This window comes from Podarcis pityusensis (assembly GCF_964106645.2).
Source record: "Podarcis pityusensis genome assembly, chromosome: 3".
NCBI classification, from domain to species: Eukaryota; Metazoa; Chordata; class Lepidosauria; order Squamata; family Lacertidae; genus Podarcis; species Podarcis pityusensis.
Window position 1 is genome coordinate 101,320,994 of NC_138026.1, and position 24,187 is coordinate 101,345,180.

Genomic DNA, 24,187 nt, shown 5'->3' on the forward strand with positions numbered 1-24,187 from the left:
TACTATTTAATTACAAATGAATGGACCATTTGGCTTCTAATTCTACAGCTACCCGTCCCTTGACTGGGATGGCGTGAGCTACGCACACACAAACAAACCCAAAAAGTGTAGGAAACACACAAAAAAATTATTATCATTATTATTTATTAAATTTATACCCTGCCTCCTCCCCAAAGGAGCCCAGGGTAGCAAATGTACATCTAAATACAATCCCAGCACAGGTGCAGACTCAGAGAGAGTTTGATTTATCAGGGAAGGTGGGCATTTTGCAATATTTCCCAACATGTGTGAACATCGTTTCAATTCTGGTTTGCAGAAGACCCCAAGGTGATGGTGCGCCCGGCAGTTGTAGACCTGCTCTGCAGGAATAACTTTAAGATGGGGTGGTGATGTAAACATAAATAAATGAGTTTGCCCCTCTATAACAAACCAGTGGCAGAACAACCATTTACATTATTCAGAGAAAATTCAAGTCCATAATGTACTGCTGGAGTGGGGGACTTTTTCAGACTGAGGGCCACTTTCGCTTCCGGACGAGCTTCCGGGGGTCGCATGGTGGATGAGACCAGGGGCAAATGAAATTAACTTTTATGAAATGGATGTGAATTGTACCTTTGTATAGGAGGTGTGGCTGAAGAGGAGATGTAGCCTGGGTGGGCAGAGACAGAGAGACTGTGGAGGGCCACATTTGGCCCCTGGACCTGAAGTTTCCCACCCAGACAATGAGGTATTGTATAATTCCCCTGACATTTCTAAAAACAATACAGATATATGGATAAGATAGATTAACTCAAGGATAGCCAAGGTGGTCCCCTCCATTTGCTGTTGGACTACAACTCCCGTTGTCCCCAATCTTGGCTAGGCTGCCTATGGTATTACAACGGCTACCCCTGGATTAGAAAGATGGGTATTGTAACTACCATGTTCCGTTGGACAATAAAAGTAAATTAAGTACATGGTGTGCATCAACCTGTTCCTACATACACAAGCATTATGAATGAAATATGCAAGGAGAACAGCTGGATACATATCGACTGCAATCTCTGGGAGGTTTTTATGGCTCGAGGTCACTGGATATCATAGTATCAGCAAAGGGAACTATTTACTGCTTCGAGCTTTATGTGTTTTCTTCTTCCAAAAGAATTAATGATTGCAGTCAGAATGACTCATTCATAATGTCTGCCTCATTCAAACTATGCTTACTAGGGGGGAAAGTGTATTGTTTCTTATTGCTTGTGGCAAAAGTAGTGTGAGCTATATTTAGAAAAGAAAAAACAATTCTCCCAGACCATTGTAGCTCTAATACTGTGGAGTCACAATACGGTGGTACAGAACATGCTTTGCTGATGTATAGGATCATCATATGAGCCTGCTGGATCAGACCAACGGCCCATCTAGTCCAGCATGAAGCTGGGATAGCTCAGTCAGTAGAACATGAGACTTAATCTCAGGGTTTCACGCTGGGCAAAAGATTCCTGTATTGCAGGGGGCTGGAGTAGATGACCCCTGGGGTCCCTTCCAACTCTACTATTCTATGATTCTGTGATCTTGCCTCCACAGTGGCTTACCAAATGCCTGTGGGAAGCCTGGAAGCTGGACATGAGCTCAACAGCACTCGGCCCACCTGCGATTCCCAGCAATGTGCTGATTTCTTGGTCCTCTGGTACAGGACGATACAGCTGGAAACAACTTGTGCTGAACTCCCTTCCAACAGAATCGCAAAAAAAATAGCCCAAACCCTAGATGCAGCAAGAGCATGAGCTGGATAGGAGCACGCAAATTAAGAACTTAAGAAGACCCCTGCTGGATCTGGTCAACGACCCATCGTGTTTCACATCACAGCTGACAGTCCATCCCAAAAGCAGGACCTGAGTGCAACTGTCACTCCTTCTTGTGATTCCCAGGAACAGACAGTGGAACAAAGCCATCACGGCTAGTAAGCAACTGATGGACTGTACATTTCATAAACTTGTCAAACCCTCTTTCAAAGCCGTTGGGTGGCCATCACTACCTCTTGCAGGAGCAAATTGCAGAATTTAACTCGATGCTGTGCAAAGTAGTACTAACTTTGAATCTTTCAACACCCAGCTTCATTGAGTGGCCCTGGGTTCTAGTTACATTCCATGAGCTTGAAGGCAACTAAAATGGTGATGGAAGGGGCCAAAGCTCTCACCTGTGCCATTCCACCCCCCACCCACTCCCAAAAAAGTTTAATTAACACATGAAAGGAATGGCTGGGTTTCAGTCTCTCAACATTCCATTTAATCAGTATTAGTATACAGAACTTTTCAATTGTATAGCGTTACAAGCTCATTATCCTTGAAAGATACCTGTCCCTGGTCGATCACTGCCCTTATTGTTTCCCATTTTGTTAGTGTGGCTTGCCATTCTTCAGGACTTTAGAAGCTCTTGACATGAGACAATGACTATTACAAATAGATGAGAGTGTACCAGTTTTCATCTGTAAATACTTTTGCACAGGAAATTACCCAAAGAGGTAGGGCAGAGGAGAAGCAAGTGTTGGACTTGATTCTGCCATCACTAGTGGTGTCGATCCAATTGTTAATTGCACCTCTGAAACATTAAAAATAAATTCATTCCTTCTAAGAATTGGCCAAAGAAAATCTGTACAGTCTCATTCATTCAAGTACTTCCATAGAAACTTTCTACTCAGAAGTAAGAGCTGTTGAGTTCTGTGGAACATAACCCCCAGGAAAACATGTATAGTGATTTCTGTCTCTAGTCACCTGAAAAACACTATGAACTACCAGAATTGTGAAGGGAGAAAGACTTTGTGTGGGTCATCAGGCAATGGCTTTTTCCACCTGCCTTGCCCTACCTTCCAGCCCTAGGAGCCTTTCCCAGACCATGACTTAGAGAACAGTAGAAGAAGCTGGGGAGAGAGAGAGAGAGAGAGAGATGATAGCTAGCTAGCTAGCTAGCTAGATAGATAGATGATAGATGATAGATGATAGATAGATAGATGATAGATGATAGATGATAGATGATAGATGATAGATGATAGATAGATAGATAGATAGATGATAGATGATAGATATAGATAGATAGATGATAGATAGATAGATGATAGATAGATGATAGATAGATAGATAGATAGATGATATAGATAAATTAAGTTGTGTGTCCTTGTTTCTCAATTTCATCCTTTTGCATGGCTTTGTATATTTCAGGGTATTTTATGCATTGTGATTTGCCGTTATTTTTATTGATTACAGCTTGGTAATTCTGTATTGTAATTGTTAAATATAAACTGTTTAATTACTATTTGCTGATATTTAATTTTGCTTTTTACTATTACATTCTAACGGATTATTAAATGTTGATTCATTTGTTATAAGTTGTTTATTTTAAAACTGTTTTTATTGTGACTTTTTGTCTTGAATCAGATTGTTGTTTGGTTTGTTATTGTGACCTCTTTGTGACCTCTATTTTGTTGTTTCTTCAGCTTCTAAACTGCCTTGTGTATAGCAATATAGAAAGGCGGTATACAAATTAAAAAGTGAAATTAAATGAAATGAAACTAAACTACCATTTGGCCCTGATGGGTTTTCGGTGCCAGTTAAAGCCACATTTGTCTACTTGGGCCTTGGGCTAAATTGTTATTGCTGGACCTGCTGATCTGTTGTTGTTTTAAAGTTATGCTTGTTTTATATACAATGTGGTCTTATTACGTTTTATGGATTGCGTATTTTATATTGTACCCTGCTCTCGGATCAAATTTAAATGAAGAGTGGGCTGGAAGGGCCTCAATTAAATAAACCAGCAAACAAAACAAGAAGCCACCCATAGGAATGATGGGGTGTGGGAGATGTCAAAGAATCATCTTTGTAAAAGCAAAGTATAACTGCTCCTGAGTGCTTCGTGCAACTTAGCGTTCGGTTGCCATTGTGAGAAATTCTCCAGCTACTTGGTCATTGTAAATCTGCTTTCAGTTTCAGGCATGTTCTCTCTCTCTCCCTCTCTCCCTTTTCATTGCAACGGGGATCTAATTCAGTGCTTTAAATCTGTGTTCTGCAATGCATAATTAATCTGGCTTCATAGAGATCTGGACAAAAGGCCCCATTCAATCTTGAGCTCCTTCCCCCGAGATATTGTTATTTCTAAAAACTCCGGCCAGCTGGGCTGGAGGGAAACTTCAGCACTGTGGGAGAATGAACAAACTGTAGGCCTCCGAGGGATTTGGACTAACTAGCTGACTAAATTGGATTAGAAAGTATGGAAGAGAGGGGAAGGCAGAGACAGAGGGCGGCTTCGAAGGCTACAGAACTTCACCGAGTTTGGGGGGGGGGGAGAGAGAGGAAGGCCACATAAAACTATTGCAAAATGGTGAAAAGTTTCTTGAAAGGCAAGAAGAATTTTTATTAAGTCAGAGTAAGATGATAAATTGCCTAAAGGCAGGATGGAGCAGAGCAGAGGAGCAATTTTGCAGTGGGGAAGCAGGTAGGAGTTTGTTACATCTGTTTCTGGGCTTTTTAGCAGAGCTTGCTAGCAAGGAGATTGCACAGGCCGATCATAAACAGGCCTGCGGAATGCGTGATGCAGTGCACCCAATGCAACTCACTAACCATGTGGTGTGTCCTATTGAGTCACCACTAGGGATGGAGAAGAAATTCAATTCAGCTTGCATCTAAAGGCAAACCTAACCTAATTCTCACTACCCTAGACAATACATGAGAGGAAATTCAATCACAACTCAGCATTCTCACCGGTATGAATTTCGTAGTGCGGTTCTTGTGTGTATAAAAATGTTAATAATAATATATTAGGGAAAATATAAATATTAGGGGGTACATTCTTTGGGGGGGGGAATAAGCATTATGTGAAATTTTATACCTAAATGTGCATATTGGGTGAAATTCGCTAGGATGAATTTCCCCAAGAACTTTTTAAAAAGGAAAATCAGACATTGATGTGCAAATGTGGAAAACACTGAAACTGAGAGAAACTGAAATTGACAGAGTCACCCATCCCTATTTGCAACTTATTACCTTTATCACCACCGGTAGCATTTTTACCCGTGTTCTTCTGCCAAAAAAAGGCTCTAGAGTGGCTTTCAGATATCAGTGAGAAGAATACCTACCCTAAGCCTCACAGTCTAAGGGGCACAACACAAAGGGAAAAGAGACAGGGCAGCAGCCTGGAAAAAAAGCAAACTCAAGAGATTATATACGGAAATCTTGCCATGGACAGCAGGATTGGAAAAATTTGCAGAGGAGTCATAATTTGCTGATACGGATGGAAGTGCCCTATACAGTCATACCTCAGGTTGCGAACGCTGCGGGTTGCGCATTTTCAGATTACGGACCGCGCTGAACCCAGAAGTACTGGAATGGGTTACTTCCAGGTTTCGGCGCTCGCACTCCGAATGTGCAGAATCGCTAAATCACGCTTTGCGCATGCGCAGAAGTGCTGAATCGCGTCATGCGCATGCACAGACATGGCGCTGCGGGTTGCGAGCGCTGCAGGTTGCAAACATGCTTCCCACATGGATTACTTATGGAACGTCTGCACCTTCTTCCTCCCAACCCCCAAGCCCCATGCATAGGAGCCAACTCCTAGGGTCCGAGGTCCCTTCGTCCTCCCAATAAAATATTTGAGGGGGCTGCCCCCACAAGGTTAATGGGCATTGCCATTCAAATGGTGTGTGCTATGTCATACGATGGATTATGTAAGGCAGGGCTTTCCTGCCCTCCTCTCAATGTTTTATTCAATTTGGCACCCATGCAAGTTTAGGAGTCCTCAGTAAGTAGAAACAATAATAAATGATTTTAGGCCAGGGTTCCCCAAACTTGGATCTCCAGCTGTTTTGGGACTCCACTTCCCATAATCCCTGATGACTGCTCCTGCTACCTAGGGATGATGGGAGTTGTAGACCAAAAACAGTGGGAGACCCAACTTTAGGAAACCCTGGTTTAGGCCCTGGTGAACTTCCGTAGTGGGGATTACACTTCCACTGTTTCGTCGCCAATCTGCCTCGTGAAAGACTCTCTTGGGAAACTCATCCCTCTGGCTCCTCCTGAATTGATGACCTCAGTCCATGTGCCAGAGTGCATGAGCGCCATTACTGCTGGAGCGCTTCCTCTGAGACGGAGCCAACCTTTACTACAGAACTGGAGCTATAACTATGCAGACTTTTGGCAACATTGCATTTATGAAAGCTGAAGAGAGAATTTGGGTCTTCAAAAATGGAACCGTTCCAAAATACAGGCATCTCTCCAGTTTTCAATGCTCATTTTTATGAGACTGACGCAGCACTTAATGCAAGCACACCCAGATATTCCAAAAGTACTTCTACGGTTCAGAAACCCACCCTGTAGAGAGCACTAATGCAAAGCATATTGCCACATTTGCCGCAGAGCAAAGAGTGCTGTGATCCTCAAAATCTGAATCCCTCCCCTCTCACACACACATCCATAGACCATATGGTTCTAATCAAAACTTCTGGAAGAAAAAGAGGGGGAAAGCATACCAAAGTTTGAATCTAAGAAAGGAAGTTCTGTGGTGTTTTCGAGCGGATCTAAATTGGGCATCGAAAACACACGATGTTGCCTAATAAAATAGGAAAATTAAGACAAGGCTCTCACTTGGCTATAATGTTTAATTGCGCATACAGAATAACTTCAGGACTCAGAAATGCTGGGCTCAGTGTTTTGATTTAATGCCCCTTTTAATCATGCTGAAATCTGTGGTCTATATATGAAAAATCTGAAGTTCAGTCAGCCATAAAGAACTATAAGGGGGAGAAATGAATTGGAAGCCTGCATGTGCCATTGAGTCAGATTTGGGACAGATGCATTTGTAAAAAATAAAAAGGCACTTGTTTATTTGTACAAGTTTGGACTTCTTGAGTAGGCCTGACTGGTGACAACATTATAAGCAAGTGTTCATAACAGGGAGGGGGGTTAATGCATGCCTCAACCCAGCAACATCCCATTAAATCTCATTTTATTTCATTCTGTTTGAGCTTAAGTGTTCTCTGTGTGAGAAAACAAAATAATAGACCCTGACAGCAAGGGAGACTTACACTGCTCAACATCAGGTATGAGGAACCTGAGTGGTGTTGACTACAATGTCAGTCATCCTTGACAATTGGCCATACTAGCTGGGTCTGATGGGAACTGGAGTCCACCATTGTCTAGCCATTAAAAGTCTTATCGTCCATGGATTTGCCTAAATCCCTTTTCGGATTGTCCAAGTTGGTAGCCCTCACTACTTCTTGTGGGAGCATTGTGTGAAGCACTTCCCTTTGTCACTCTTGAATCTTCAAACATTCAGCTTCATTGGATGACCCAAGTTCTACTGTCATGGAAGAGAGAGAGAAATGTCTCTGTCCCCTTTCTCTGCAAGCTTCTGTGAAGATATTTAGGATGGTTTGGAGGTGTGAGCACCTTATATTCGGCCCAGAAACCAACTGGCAGCCAGGTAACTACAGGGATCCATGAAGGGTGTTTTGGTGAATCAGCCACTTATCTGGAGTGCTGCTGGCCACTCAAATAATATTTAGATGCACATTCCTCAAATTGCACACAGGAAACAATGTTCAAAGTTGAACATAAAAGTTTTGCTCAGCTAATTTTCCAGAGGTGGTCATACCCCATAATAAAATTCTTTTCACGCAACATGGCATACTATATCCTTTGAGAGCTAATGATATTCTGCAGCTGGGGCAGCATGAATCTGAGTTTGTTTGGGGGCTCTCTCTCTCTTGCTCTCTCTCTGTGTTCTGAGTTATTTACTTCCAAAAGAGAATTCTCCATGGCAACTAGCCAAAGGGGCTTGTCTCTTTAGTGTGTGAAATGTGAGCAGATACAAACTTGACACCATATTTCATCCCATCGTCTTCCTTCATGTCTGCATTCCTGGAGGTAAATTATGGGGTGTCGCCAACCATTCAAAGGTGACAAGAAGCAGTTGTGAAAAAAGAAAAAGAAAGTTTGAGAAAATGGAGGAAAAAGATTAACTATTTCAAAACACTCTAAGTAAGAAATTTTGAGCTATCATAAGTTTTAGAAAGAAACAATCACTTTCTCTCTCTCTCTCTCTCTCTCTCTTTCTTTCTTTCTTTCTCCCTCTCTCCCACCCTGTCCCCAATTAGGTTCTGGACAAACACTATGAAGTACTTATTCATGCAACATACAATGAACTTACAGGTCACACATGCATTTATTTGCTGTTAAATTGGACTACTACAATGTGTCCTATGTGGGGCTGCCTTTGAAGACTTCAGCTTAAAAAGCTGTGGTAAAAGTTTTGACTAGTGCATTTTTACTGCAATAAGCGTGTATTGTTAATATTAATCATAGAGTTGGAAGGGACCACAAGGGTCATCTAGTCCAACCCCCTGCAATGCAGGAATCTTTTGCCCAATGTGGGGCTTGAACCCACAACCCTCTCAAGAATCTCATGCTCTACCAACTGAGCTAAGGGCATGACGCTTACCATGTTCCTAAAAGGTCCACAATCAAATAAGCAACAATAAAAAAAGGGGAAAGGAATGGGAAGTGGAAAGGAAAGCGAGCAAATCTAGATCATTTCTTTCCTTTTTTAAAAAGTACTCTAATTCCCTTCAGTTTGAACTAGCATGGTCACAGGTCAGGGATGCTGGGCAGTGCAGTCCAGCAATAACTGGAGGGCACACTGCTTCCTCATTGCTGAAGTAGCAGATCTGACTGGAGAAAGTATCCTTGCTTGAGAGATGTTGCAGCTGGAAAAGATACATAGGTAAAAAGCCTGACATGATTTAAGGGAACTTCGTATATGTACTTCAAAGTAGGTTGTCAAAATCTGATTGGTAACTGGGGACATTCCAGCTGCGATCTGAGAACAAAATGGAATTCTGGGAAATAAATTGTAACCCAGTGTTATGAGGTTCAGCTATGTGAGCTGGTCCAAAAACAGCTATACAGGCTTCAAAGGGTGAAACGGCAGCACCAGGCTCTCTTGGGAGGAGCTCATCTGCATAAGACACCTGCTGTTTTTGCTAAAGTCGGTCACACAGGAGGAGGGTCTCTTCCACCACCACCCATCCATACCCTTTCGTTCTCCATCAAATTGTTTCTGGCACAAGTAGGCGGAGAAATTTTGTGTTCAGAAAACGCAAAGTGAATGGCATTCTGTGTGAGTGGCACTGACCAAAGTTGTTGTCTGAAACAGCTTGAAGGTACAGTGGTACCTCGGGTTACGAACTTTGCTTCAGGATGAGAACAGAAATCATGCTCCGGCGGCGCGGCAGCAGCAGGAGGCCCCATTAGCTAAAGTGGTGCTTCAGGTTAAGAACAGTTTCAGGTTAAGAACGGACCTCCAGAACAAATTAAGTTCTTAACCTGAGGTACCACTGTACTAGGTTGGGGGAGCCTGGAGTACTGGACTTAAGAGGGACCAGATGAGTCTGGTTCAGTTTTCAATGCAGCATCTCATGCTCTTGGCTTAATTTTGCTGCTTGGTTGTATTGGAGGCTACATATTTGCACATTCTTCACATTCTCACCACAAAGTGGCCCTCCGTCAAGACATGCACAATAGCACAGTGGAGAGGCAGGAGGCCAAGGGCGGGCGAGATTCCTAAATCCAAGTCCTGCAACCGTATCGCTGCCGTTGTTTCTTAGGCAAGCATCCAGCGGATCTCAAAGAGCCAGGCTCCTCTGCTCCAAAGGGGAAAGGAGCCTCCAGCCTCAGCTGGCAAACGTGGGAGGAAAGATCCTCCCCAAAATATCCCCACAATCGTAAAACTGGAGGTACACGCCGTGCTTCCAAGCTGTACTTGAAGGCTTGCAGCTTGCAACATTTTCATAACTTGGAAAATGTCCTGACAGCTGGATTAACTGCCGAGATAACAGAAGTAAAGGCAGGCACTCTTCCGTGTGTATGTGTGTTCGTTTGGAGCATCATAAAACAAGCCTTCAAATTTCCTAACCAATTTATCAGAAACCAAACCTCAAGGTAAATAATTCTAAGACAAAATGATGGGGGTGGGGACCGTGAGAGAGAGAGAGAGAGAGAACCCAGGGAGAACACTCTTCTGTGTGATCAGCTTCCCCAAACTGGTTTGAATAAGAACTGAAATATTCTTTCTGCCAAAGCTGTAGTGCATCCTTCCCATTATTATTTTTTAAATCTAAAATTAAATATCTACCATTTAGATAGTCTCAAATCCCTTCCAAACAACAGCAACAACAGAGGGCCACCCATCCTCTGCTTAAAAACCTCCAAGGAAGGAGGGTTCACAACCTTGGAAGACAGCCCATTCCACTGTCAAACAGCTCTTCCCATCAGAAAGTTCTTCCTGATGTTTAGTCAGAATCTTCTTTCTTGTAGCTTGAAGCCGGTGGTTTGAGCCCTGCCCTCCAGAACAGGAGAAAACAAGCTTGCTCTATCTGCCAGGTGACAGCCCTTTAGATATTTGAGATATTTCACCCGAAAAATGTCCGGGGGTCCAATAATGAATCTCCCATTTCACATCTAGTTTGGCCCTCCATTCTACAGTTTTAGCAAAATAACAAACTCTGTATCTACACTGTATTTTTTTATTTTATTTTTTGCCAGCAAGGACTGTCTGATTAAGTACTTGCTTGTATATGTCCCCCACCCCCAATGACTAAAACTCCCGTGCACCAAAACAGAGTTATAATAAATGTCTGACCTGGCTGGAGCGCAGAAAGGTTGAACATATAAATCTTCAGGTGTGAAGTCAGACATTACTATATATAGGTGTCAAGGCTGCCTCAGGTCTCAGCTCACAAAAGACCAACGCCAACTTCTTCTTATATACAAAGGTGTTTATTGGAGTTCATTGTTTGCTTCATATCCGAGGCGCGCAGCCCCACGTCTGTTACGCTTAGACCGTTGAAGTCCCCTCTGAGTCAGTCCCTCCCCTGCACCAGTTTAAGAGGCTTGCGCTGCTCCACCTCTTTCTCTCTTTCCTTTTCCGCAGGGTCTTCCTGCCCGCTGGGGTTTCGCCCCTCCTGGATTCCTCTGACGCGGAATCCCCAGATTGCTCTTGCCCCCTCCTGCGGGCTTTGGGACCTGGCCCCTCCTCCGGGCTCCCTGTACTTCCGCGCGCCTCCACATTTGAACTTGGCGCGCGCGCCCAACCTCTAACCTTCCTTTTGACAGCTACACTACTCCCTTCACTACTCCCCTCCCCTTCCGGGAGGGTGGCTTGCTCCGACCTCCCTCCCTTCTCTGCTGCCGGAGCTGCTTCCCCTGATACACTGGAACCTCCACCCCCTTCGCTGCACTCTGGCGGGGAGGCTGGTCCTGACGCCCAGCTGCCACTTTGGGATCCCCGCTGGCCCCCTGCTCCTGACACGTTCCCCCTGGGGCTCCCCTGGCCTTGACCACCGGCGCCCCTTTCTGGGAATCCTCTGATTCGCTGGAAAGACTCATGGAATCTCTTGAGTCATTGTCATCCTCTTCCTCGCTGTCCTGGGACTCATCCCCATCGCTCTCCATCTCCTGCCTACCCTGTGCCTCTGTCCCTGAACCCCTGACAATAGGGTCCTTCCTTAAAGAGGGCACGTATTGGAGTGAGACCTGGAAACCGACACCCTGTGTTGTGGGTGGGTACGACTGGTCAGCCACAACACCCTCTTTTCAGCTCTTTTGCTGAATTTGTACTGTTCTGTTCCATTTGGAACAGTTTTGTGTATTTTATCATTGTAATGATTTTATTTGTTTTTATAATTGTATATTTTGTTGTTGCAACCCACCCGAGGACCTTCCAGACTGCAACATATCCTTGACAGAGCATGTACAGTGTACATACAGAGTTTATTTGGGGGGGGGTGCAATATCTCAAACAGAGTGGTGGGTTTATTCCGTTTTTGTTTTTTCTGCAGTGATTCCCTAATGCTACTTCAATATTGCTGTCTATAGAGAGGCTATAGCACAACGAAAGTCAGACGAAATGAACCACGACATCTGTGGTAGAAAGAGATGCAGGATTCAGCATTAATGGGATATGTGCTGCTTAAAAATGAAGCAATGTGACCAACTCCAAAACTTTTGCAGGCATTAACAGTAGTGAAAGCAGGATTGTGTGTGACCACCCTGATAGCATCATGAGTGCAAGTCATCATGAATAATCATACAATGAAAAGGGATGTCTATAGGGGCCCCTCGTGCTGAAGGGCAAGTAAGAAATAGTATCAATAAATGAATACGAGGATCAGTGAGGCATATATGTTGACATTCAAAGACTCAGTCCAAAGAAAACTTACCATGTACTGGATGGTGGATTAGGGAAAACAGGGAATGGTGGTTATATTTTGCCACATAGTGGGGATTAGGCCCATGGCAACAGTTGCAAAGAGGAGGGGAACCCACTCAAAAAGGGGGCTTAGTGAGGATAAAAGGTAAAGGACCCCTGGATGGTTAGGTGCAGTCAAAGGCGACTATGGGGTTGTGGCACTCATCTCACTTTCAGGCCGAGGGAGCTGGTGTTTGTCCGCAGACAGCTTTCCAGGTCATGTGGCCAGCAGGACTAAACTGTTTCTGGTGCGACAGAACACCATGACAGAAACCAGAGTGCATGGAAATGCTGTTCACCTTCCCGCCACAGCGGTACCTATTTATCTACTTGCACTGGCGTGCTTTCGAACTGCTAGGTTGGCAGGAGCTGGGACAGAGCAATGGGAGCTCACCCCGTTGCGGGGATTCGAACCACTGACCTTCTGATCAGCAAGCCCAAGAGGCTCAGTGGGATCTAGCCCTAGAGCTAACAAACCCTGGTCCTACCATTGCGATACACCCTGCCCTCCTGCTTCATCTCCAGACCTCCAGCTATGACAGGGTCCTTCCCCTCCTACATAGGGAGAAAAGGATTGGGAAAATATAACATTTCCACTAATGTAGGGAACTGAAAGACTAGAAAACAAGGGATGGGATCTGGAAAATATCTTATTACCAGGAAAGCATGAATGTGTGTGTGTGTTTGATTTGTGTGTACAAGCCCCAAGTCAATGAAATCAAGATTGCCCTCCCAGTACAGCTCCTCAAGTTCCAGTGATCCATTTGTGTATAAGCAAGAGGTTGAAGTAATTCAGACAGCAGCACAATGCGTGTCAAGTTCTGTTTACTTAGCTACTCAAATTAACAGCCTTTGGAACTGCCTCAGTAATTGATGGCAAATCAAGCTCTTTTGCTTTCTTTAGGATAGGGCTGGATTGCAGCTTGGTTGTAAATAAATACACATTTCTACTCCAAATATGTCATCTGGAGTCCTGAGCTATTGTTAAGAATTCCTGGATCGCTTGCATGAGTATGAATTAATGAATCCAGTGAGTCAAAGTTATGTACCCACCCAGGGGGATACAAATCCTCTTGGACAGGATTAGCCTTTACCCCCCCCCCCGAACAATCTATGAATGTTAATAGGTTTTTATATTTAAACTGTTTTTTCCCTCCTCCTCAAGAAATATGTGCATAAAAGCAGCCTTTTGTCATTGTTGAAGTGGCACCATAGCAAGACGGAAAAAATCTCAAGCATGGATGCTTATAGCGTAGCTGCCATTTTCCTGATAAGGCAACATAGCCAAACTTCCATGAGTGTATCAAAAGACCCCAGCCACTCTCTTCCTTCACACCATCACCACTGGAATACAGACCCTCCAAGTGTCCCTATTTTCCAGGGACAGTACCATGTTTACAGTAGTCATCACAGTTTCTGATTTGATCCTGGAATGTCCTGCTTTTCCTTAAGAGAACCCTACAGTGGTACCTCAGGTTAAGAACTTAATTTGTTCTGGAGGTCTGTTCTTAACCTGAAATTGTTCTTAACCTGAAACACCACTTTAGCTAATGGGGCCTCCCGCTGCCGCCACGCCACGATTTCTGTTCTCATCCTGAAGCAAAGTTGTTAACCCGAGGTACTATTTCTGCGTTAGCGGAGTCCGTAACCTGAAGCGTCTGTAACCTGACGTGTCTGTAACCCGAGGTACCACTGTATTTTCATCGGAGAAATATTGGAGGGTATTGAGCTATGCGACCCCTGAGCCAAGGAGATAAGTAACTATACAACCTTTAGAAGACATCTGAAGGCAGCCCTGCATGGGGAAGTTTTTCACATTTAATGTTTTGTTAAGTTTTTCTATATGTTGGAAGCCACCCAGAGTGTCTGAGTCAACCCAGTCAGATGGATGGGTTTAAATATTATTATTATTATTATTATTATTATTATTACAGTGGAACCTTGGTTGTCAAACGTAATCCATTCCAGAAGACCATTCAACTTCCAAAACATTCGACAACTGAGGCGCAAAGGGCTTTCAGCAATTTCAATGGGGGAAATGTTCGACTTCCAAGGCGCGTTCAAAAGTGGAAGCAATTATTTCCGGGTTTTTGGCATTTGGATTCCAAAACGTTTGGCTTCTGAGATGCTCGAAAACCAAGGTTCCACTATATTATTATTACTATTATTATTATTGAATAGGACAATCCTATTTTCATCAGAGAAATGCTAGAGGGTGTGGGAATGCTCAGTTCACATTGTTTATTAGGGACAGTATGTGACATTGCGCTCTATTTCCCTACTGAATACAATCTGACTGTTCCTTGTTGGGGTTTTGAGGCCTCACCCCTCAACCTGTGGCCTACCAGCCCCTCAAGAGCCTCCCCAAACAGCACATTCCCCGTGCTAAATATTGTTTATATTGGATATTGTGTATACTGACCTGGGGAGCTTTCCAGAGTCTCAGGCAGACCATTTTCCTATCACCAGATCCTTTTTAACAGGAGATGCTGGGGATCGAAACTGGGGCGTTCTGCAAGCAAAGCAGCTGCTCTGCCAATGAACTATATCCTTTCCCTCATAAAATTCTAGCTTTGCTTTAAGGAGATCTCAAAATAACAGTCTATGGAAAGTGAGCCCTGAACTGATAAAAGTACATAGGTCTCTTTGCAAAGCAACTGCAAAATTGTTAACTTGAGCATTATTTTTTTCTGGCTTCAAATGGCTATGGAGGGTACTTCCCTTACTGGAAACACAAAGTTAATGAGACAGTTCACCAAATAAATATTTATGGTACATATGGAGTGGTTTTAGTTGCTTTTGTAAAACAAAACAAAACAAAACAAGAGCTTACTTTTCTAAAAGTTCTGGAGTACTTACTGTCCATAACCCATGATAATGTGAACTGTGATGATGAACAGCTAATATTTTTTTCCAGGACTGAAAAAAAGGGGGGATAGGAAGATTATTCGCTGAAATAAACACCCATTCTGCGAAAATGAAGGAAATTTGGCAGGCAGGCTAGAGGTTTTTCAACCTAGTTCAAGAGCAGACTTTGATTGAACACACTGTTCAAATATCATAAGATAAAACGAAAATGTAAACAGCATCCAGGATGAAATGAAACCCAACTGGGAAGAGTTCATTTGTGCTTTAATGAGCTGGTTCTTTATTTTTAAAAAACCTGACTTTGGAAATATGTAACGTGTCCAATAAACACATAGTTCAGTTTGCCTTATGGGTCTGCTGGCCATGCTTCCTACTGATCTCCTGAGGACTAGTCTGATGAGATTAGTGGGCGCACATGGAGATGAATGTGATCTGCTGTGTGTTCTCTGCTGACCATCCCTATATACTTCAAAAGTCCACTTAATTGGTTCTTGTAAGTAGCTATTAAAAAAATAAGGTCACTTAATCCTAGCTACGTTTCCTAATTCTAACTAACAATCCAACTAACCAGGAACATAAAAGGAGCCTTTTGCTGGATCAGGGGGCCAACCAGATAGGAGGATCCAAGTGCTCTTTTCCCTCCTGCAGTTTCCACCAACTGGTTTTCAGAAGCATGCTGCCTCCAGCAGTGGAGGAATAACATGGCCTATAATGGTTAAAGGTAAAGGGACCCCTGACCATTAGATTCTGTCATGGCTGACTCTGGGGTTGCGGCGCTCATCTCACTTTATTGGCCGAGGGAGCCGGCGTACAGCTTCCGGGTCATGTGGCCAGCATGACTAAGCCGCTTCTGGTGAACCAGAGCAGCACATGGAAACGCCGCTTACCTTCCCGCCGGAGTGGTACCTATTTATCTACTTGCACTTTGATGTGCTTTCGAACTGCTAGGTTGGCAGGAGCAGGGACTGAGCAATGGGAGCTCACCCCGTCGCAGGGATTTGAACAGCCGACCTTCTGATTGGCAAGTCCTAGGCTCTGTGGTTTAATCCACAACGCCACCTGCGTCCAGCCAACAATAGCCTTGTCCAGGAGGGTTTGCCTTAAATAAAAAGAAAAACCCTAATGAAATGGGCTGTGCCTGTTTATGGGTGACATCACTTCCCAGCAGCCCCAGACTGGGGCTCGAGAGCACAAGTGACCAACGGTTGTAGCACAGTTCTCCCCAGGCAGGGAAGAAAGACAAAATCCCCCTCGGCTGTTGATTGATTCATACCCTCCAAGTGTCCCGATTTTCCAGGGACAGTTCCAGAATTACAAAAGCCACCCTGGCTTCTGATTTGATCCTGGAATGCCCTTATTTCCCAGCTTAGGGAGGAGGACAGTCACTTGTCCCAAACGGTGGTGGCGAGGGAGCATCCCATTGCCTCTCCATGGCCACTGCTGCTGGTTTCCTCCTTGGGCAGCTCATAGTGGTTGCTGGAGAGCTGGCGAGGGGGAAGAGAGACCGCCGCTGCCATGGCCCACCCGATGTGTCAGGTCTGAGGAGCAGGCAGGGCCATGGGAAGAAAGAGGGAGCAGAGCTCAGGGAGTCTTGGTTTAAATAATAATGATCTTTGGGCATCTGCATCTAATCTTGCCCCTTTCTCAAATTTATTTATTGTTGCGTGTTCTTCTTTTTGTACATCGACCAAAGAATAAAATAAAATGGGGATTAACGGGTTTTCTCAGGACAGTGGAGTTCATGTGTGCTTGGTCCTGTTGGTGTAAGGGTGATGGCACTCTCCCTGCTTATGATAGGAAATACGTTGGGGGGGGGACACAAAAATGGGGGGTCCAGGTGAGTCAGATGTCCGGGAGTGAGATATGTCCCCATTTTCACATGAGAAATGTTGTGGGGTGTGTTAACCAGGCTGATCTCCCACTTGCTTGAAAGGAGGGCTTGAAACATCATAGGAATCTTCAATCACCTGTCCAGTGAATGAAGCCAAAATTACCAGGGACAGGCCTGAACGTGAAGGGATGCCGGGGGATAGTTCTGTATCTGAAAGTGTCTTCTTGCTAGCTCCATGCTGACTGACCCCTAAAGCTTCATTTTCCACCCTGATATACCAAAGGTGGGGGGCTGAAGCACAGCTCTGACAGGCCAGTTTTCGAAACCACGGAATGCAAATAAGTCCCTGAAATTTATCCCACATTTTTCGGCACACCACCAGAGTGATTTAAAGTGTGGTGAAATGGTTGTCTTTCACCCAACTCCTCCATTGTTTTCTTATGAGAGAAGGGTTTTTGGTTTTTTTCCTAACTTGCGCTGGCAACTGTGCATAAGGAACCAAGGAGATATATGTGTCTCAGCTTAGTTATTCGAATGTGAAGAGAAACACTCCCCAATCCAGCAGGGGTGGAGACTAGGATGGCCATGTGCCCTATTTTACAGAGGACAATCCTCTGGCTGAAGGGCTTCCAGAGGACAATCCTCTGTTTGAAGGACTCTCTGAGTCAAGTCTGGATTAAAGATAAAGAAGCACAAGAAGGGAGAGAGGGGGGGCTTCAAACATCTAGGCCTCTGGTGCAAGTGATCTGTCCTGCCTCTGGCAAACCACTGGGCGGGGGGGGGGGAAGAGTGTGGAAGAAAGAGAAGATGGAGAGACAGGAGGAGAGGAGAGAGGGAGAGAAGAGGAGGCAGAAAGGAAAAGGGAAAAGAGAGAGGGAAAGAGGAGGGTAGGAGAAATTGAGACAAAAGGAGATGCCAGGGATCGAATGGTGGCACATCTCATTTCAGCACCTGAGGTGAAACCGGAAGGTGCTATTCTGCCCTGCCTCCACTCCCAATGAAGCTTCCTGTTATGTACTAAAGTTCTCACCCTGGGCCAACAGGGGTACTGTACTATACTGTAGATAGTTTTCACTCAGGTCCACATATGCAAATAAGGGATCGAAAGTGACGTTCAGTGATTGGATAGTTACAGAAAATGGTTACTGTTGCGTTCTAGTGGAGCTCTATATAAGCAGGCTGGCTGAACCCTTCAGTTCAGTTCTGTTCTGGCCTGTGAATAAACAAGAGCTGTTTGAAGAATCGCTGTGTCGTCTGATATGTTCACCCACAACGTAACACTTCCCTTAACAGCAAAGCAGTGGCAGATTCAGGCAAGATATCGTGGAGCGCACAATATCTCGTGAGATTTTGGCGAGATCTTGATTCCAGTGCCCTTTCTCCAGCAGAGGCAGAGGTGACTGGGCAAGGCGCACGCAGGGACACTGAGTCTTGGGCTTCCGCCGCCTGAGCCCATCTCCTGAACCTAGGTGGGCCCTGAACCTGGGAACTCCATACCATAATAGCTGAGCAAGAGAGATCCTCATTCCAGCTACAAGTTTGTCACTTTCTTTGGGAATAGGAAACCCTATCAGGAGGAAGGGTCACTGAAGTACATATATTGTGTACATCAGCCCTTATAAACATTACATACATGCACATGCACACATCTTGGCAGTTGTGAACAAGCCTCCCTATTTGGGAGGAGAGGGAGGACCAAAAAACAACAACCCCCATTTAATTTGTTTCAGACGGTGGGATTTACTCACCGAGAAGTCCAAGAAATGGTACAAAGGTATAAATGTAAATGTTGCCTTTGGCGTGACCTTTGTAATATGCATGCGCTCTCTCTCCTCCCTCTCTCTTCTGCCTTCCTTGGTTCTGCTGGCCCTGAGCCAAGAACTACATAACTTCTCTGGCAGAAAACCAGTGGGGGGGAGGTGAGGGGGACAACATTTAAAAATTCACCTTTTCCTTTCTTCAGGAGCTCCTCAGGGATCCTGTTAAAACTGTCTGACTTGTCTGCTACAGTTTAGGAGCCACCTTGCCGGCTCAGCTGTCAGCTATTATGGTATGAAGCGTCCAGAAACAACATCCCTTTCCCTCTTGTTTTCTCTTTCTCCCCCCACCCCCATCTCTTTTTTTATCCTATTACGTTCAAGGACGTCCATCACTTAACTTTGAAAAAAGAAGAAGCTTCCTCTGTCTCAAATAAATTTCCCTCTCTCCCTGCCCACAGCTTAACAGGACCAAATTCCAGCATGTTTGAAACAGTGAGACGTGTCAAGGCAAGCCGTCAAGGCTCATGGGCCCAATATTTATTTGCTGGTGATTATTATTTACACAGCGCCAATGAAGCACAGGATGCTTTGCAGTGGAATCTAAGCTAAAGAAAGAGACTGGTCCCTGCCCCAGTTTGGGTACAGGCGCTTTGAATGAGGTCGGTCCCATTACAGAGGAGGGAGAAAATCAATCCCCTTTGCATCTAAAGGCGAACCTACTTAGATAATACGCAAACCGTAACCCTTCCATTCTTTGAAATTCGCACTTTTGCAATGCAGGTCTGAAGCCACTTAATATGTACAAAAATGCAATTACTGCGGTAAATGCATTAAAATGCAAGTATTAATGTAGCTAACATACTGGAATGTGCTATGGTATAGGAAACTGCTTTGCAAAAAATATATATATTAGGCGAATTACATAGTGACCAAATGTAAAATTTGTAAGCTTCTTTACGTAATATTTTATGTATTAGCTAATATTATTTGAACTCCAATTGAGTTACAATTCTCACAGTGGTTTAACAATCAATGCCTCTTCCCAGGGAACTCTGGGAATTGTAGAGCTGTGAGGAGAACAGGGTCTTCCAACAACTCTTAGCACTCATTACAAACTATATATGTTTGAAGTCGCCAAAAGTGGCTGGGGTAACCCAGTCAGATGGGTAGAGTACAAATAGTAAAGGATTATTATTATTATTATTATTATTATTATTATTATTATTACAATGCCCAGGATTATTTGAGATAAGCCACAACACATAAGCCACATAACAGTGCTTCAAATGTTTGGTGGGGCCTGAAAATATAGATCTAACCTGTAAAGCAGGTTTGACAGCATCTTAGCCGGCCCTGCTATTAGGCAGAGTGCCTCAGGTAACAGATGCTGGGGAAGCAGCAACGGCAGCTGTGACTCCTGAGCCCTCAGGCCTCTGTTGGAGATCAAAGTTGTGCATGCCACAGGCCTGTCATGCACCCTCTAAACTGGATTGTCATCAGGTGCACCGGAGGATGCTATTCCAAGGCCAGTGTTGAAGTAAGACTTAACTGACAGTGCAGTCAGCTTCCATACCTGGGAGAGAGGCTACCATCTTGTCCTTTGCCTCAGGCAGCACTTGTTGAGCAATATGTTCCCCATGTTTGCTTTCACCGATATATTTAACAGGCTCCAGATGAAGTTATAAATAATAACTATAGAATGCTTATTTTTTAAAAAATTGTTTTAGGTAGCTAACTTGCGTTATTTTGCTATGAATGAAATGGTATGGAACCCACGGCCATTTCAGGGAGCTGGTTGCTGTTACTCTTGAAATATATCACTAAGAATGTGTGACTCATCTGAAAAATGTCATAAAGCTACTTGCTAATAAATCTCTCACCACTGACGGTGTAGCCCTACGGATTGCAGATTTTTAGATTTATTATTTCTGGGAATTGCCAATACTTATATTGGCCCTTTAATTTCTGATTTAGTTTTCGTCTTCAAAGTTTTTGGGGAAAAATATTTACGTGTAAGATTCTGGCATAAGAGTAGCCGAGGTTTTTCAAAGTATAATTCAATAGCATCTCAGTTATTCCTTCCCTACCTTCCCAGAAGTGTGAATTTAGCCATAAGCAATGCAGTTCAGGATATATTTTTTCCACAAAGTTCTGGATTTGACCCTTTACTATATTTCTGCTTGTTAGTTATTTCAACTCTGGTAGTCATATTTGTATTATGGGTGTGTGTTTCTTCTGTTCTATTCTGGAATTCACATCTTGCCAGGTCTTTGTATTTATGTCCTTCGGAAATAGTGTGAATTGACACTTCCTCTCAGAGTAAGTTTCTACAATCTATATTTATGGGCCTCTGAGATTCCTCTTTATTTTAAGAATATTCCTGGTAGCAGAGCTAGCCAACATAGTGCCCTCTAGATGTTTTTGGACGGCAGTTCATATCATCCCCATCCAGTAGCCCTGCTGATGGGGTTGTTTGACTGACGACATCTGACATCTGCACTGGCTGCCTGAGCCAGGTTCTAGTTGATTATATTAATTTACAAATCCCTGAACAACTTAGGCTCAGGGTACCTCAGGGTACCTGAACTCTTATATCGCATCTTGAATACTGAGACCATCTGCTGGAGTATCACTGGTCATTCCCAAAGTAGGCGAGGCTCATCAACAAGGAACCGAGCCTCTAGTGTCATTGGCCCAGTCCTGTGGAACACTCTGCCACTAGATATTCAGCAGGTGCCTTCTGTTTCAACTTTTAAACACTAGCTGAAAACTCTTCTATTCCATCAGGATTATACAGGCAATTAAAATTATCATCTTTCCACCTAGAGATACCAAGGATTGAGCATGGGGCCTTTCTACACGCAAAGCACTGTTTTTGTTTGTTTCTTTGTTTACATTATTTATAGACTTGGGGAGGGGGAGAAAGCAAATTAAAAATAGAGCACAGCACAATAAAACACAGCATTAAAACACCAAATACGACTGAAAACGTATCAAAGACAATAGAGAGCAAGGAAGGGGAAAAACATTACAATCTAAAATGTTATTTAGAAGGCTTCGGGAAATCAAAAGGTATTTGCTTAGTGCTGAAAAGACATTAAAAGAGGAGCCCGGAATATCCTGCCGATTGCTGCAGCAAGACACTGGTTTAGGACTTCTGTTTCCTCACCTGGGTTGAATGAAAACTGGAAGCAGAGCTGGACTGATCCTCGGTTTGAAATTCATTCAGATTCCCAAAGCATGTTTTGAAACAGCCATTTCATCACTTGCGCAGATTTAAACTGCCAGGAGGTAGGACTCTGCAAGGAAAGATCCATTTTGCCTTTGCACGTGGCACCCTGGGGAGGGGGGAGGGGGAACATGACACCCAAGTCAGCAGTGGTCAAGTACCGCATCACAGTTTCCTGCAGCTGTCACTGCAAGAACAGACTCATCCTGTAGTCAGCTGGGCAACTGGCTTCTCCAGGAGGTCTACGGACAGGGGCTCTCTCATGCGGCATATTTTCAGCTCACACCGTAGACACTTCAGGCATCTCTGCCATCTCAACCGTGTCAGCACATCTTACTTCCTACATGGCTTCTGCTCCACCATCTGTAAAAAGGTCAATTTCTTTGCTCATCCAGACAAGCTAATTTTGGCACCAAGTCAGGGGGTATGCTGGATTTCTTTACAGGCTTCTCGAATGTCTGTGCTGTTGTGGCATGGTACAAAAGGCTGGGTCCTAAACCCATCGGTGAATGGTTTTTGAGAAAATGGAGGGAAGAGTGGTCTTGTGCTCATGTTCTGCTCACTGGTTTCCCACAGGTATCAGGTTGGCCGCTGCGAGAACTGGGTGCTGGACTAAGATGGGCCATTCGCCGGATCCAGCTGTTCTTATGTTCTTATAAAATCCAAGAAGCAAAGATCACCAGTGCTGAAGCAATGGTTCTTCAACATCAACTTCATTGGACTGGTCATGTTGTGTGGATGCCTGATGATCGTCTTCCAAATCAACTACTTTATTCCGAACTTAAAAATGGAAAGCGTAATGCTGGTGGTCTACAAAAGAGGTTCAAAGACTTTCTCAAGGCAAATCTTTAAAAATGTAGTATCAACACCGACAACTGGGAAACACTGGCCTGCGAGCGCCCCAGTTGGAGAACAGCCTTTACCAAAGGTGTCATGGGCTTTGAAGATGCTCGAACTCAGGACGAAAGGGAGAAACGTGCTAAGAGGCAGGCACGCTTGGCAAATCCTCGCCGTGATCTTTTTTTTTTTTTAAAAAAAGATATTTATTAAAGTTTCAAAAAATACAAAAACAGAAAATAAACATACAAGAAAATACAAAATACAGAAAAAAGGATAAAGTTTTTAAGATATAGCAAAAAAAATAAAAAGAAAAGAAAACATACAAAATAAAAACAATTAAAAACACATCGTTAGTTTTCCATAACATATCTTCCTTTCACTTATTTCCCCGGACCTCCTCATACCTCCCTTTTTTGTATTCCAGTTCAGATTGTTAGTTCAGCAAATCCTTACCATTAAGCTTTTACCCATTTGTAAACCTTTTTTCGTATCTCTTAAAGCATTACAGCTGGAAACCGCCATGATCAACTCCCTCCCGGAAACCTATGTCCCCACTGTGGAAGGATGTGTAGATCTAGAATTGGCCTCCACAATCATTACGGACTCACCGTTAAAATTGTGTTTATGGAAGACGACCTTACTCGGTTACAAGTGATCACCAAAGAAGAAGAAGAAATCTATAAAAGAGGGCCTATCTGATCCTGGTTTGTTTGTACAGGGACAAATTGCAAGCAACCCCATACCACAGCAGTTTGCAGGTGGGTCACATTGCACAAACAAAATGGTGGCACAGAACGGCCTTCGACATAGTTACTGCTATGACATACTCATTTAAAATGGCCTGTAGGCCATATCTGCTTCATTGCCCAAAGTTACCTTATAAAGCAGGCAGGGACACTGCCACTTCTCTGCACTCAGTTCTCCTTTTCCTGAAATGGCTTTAGTCTTAAAACCTAGCCCATTGTGGCACTGTTGCATGTGTTTAGTTTCGGCCTCTGAGATTCCCCCCCCCCCAAAAAAAGAACTTAGTAAGATTATATCTGACTTTTCATTTGAAATGCCTTTCAGTTTGCAGCAGAAAGAATAAACGAATCTATAAATTGTGTCTTTTTGAGAGCTTAGTGGTCAATTAGAAGCAAGGGAAAATCTTTTGACACTTTCCATCATGCAAACAGTGACTGGCTCCCTGACAGCTCCGCTAAGTCAAAAGCAGATTTAAAACAATAGCCTGGGCTGAACCAATGCGTCAGCTACCCACACAAGAGAAAACTAGAGCGGGACTCAAATGTGTGCTTGAAAAATATTTCTGGCATGAAGAGAAGCTTTCAGGAAATTATGTTTCCAAATATTTATTCTGATCCACCAGACTCTCTATAGTTCCCACTCTTTTTT

General features: G+C 43.8%; 1 long non-coding RNA gene across 1 annotated transcript; it reads right to left on the reverse strand.

Moving 5' to 3' along the window:
- Positions 1 to 6,599: 6,599 nt before the first annotated feature.
- On the reverse strand, positions 6,600 to 22,334 carry LOC308472954. Its single transcript, XR_013983814.1, has 3 exons — positions 21,896 to 22,334; positions 15,127 to 15,186; positions 6,600 to 7,880 (listed from the first exon to the last, which is right to left on the reverse strand). It is a non-coding gene; the product is annotated as an uncharacterized lncRNA (long non-coding RNA).
- Positions 22,335 to 24,187: the final 1,853 nt, after the last annotated feature.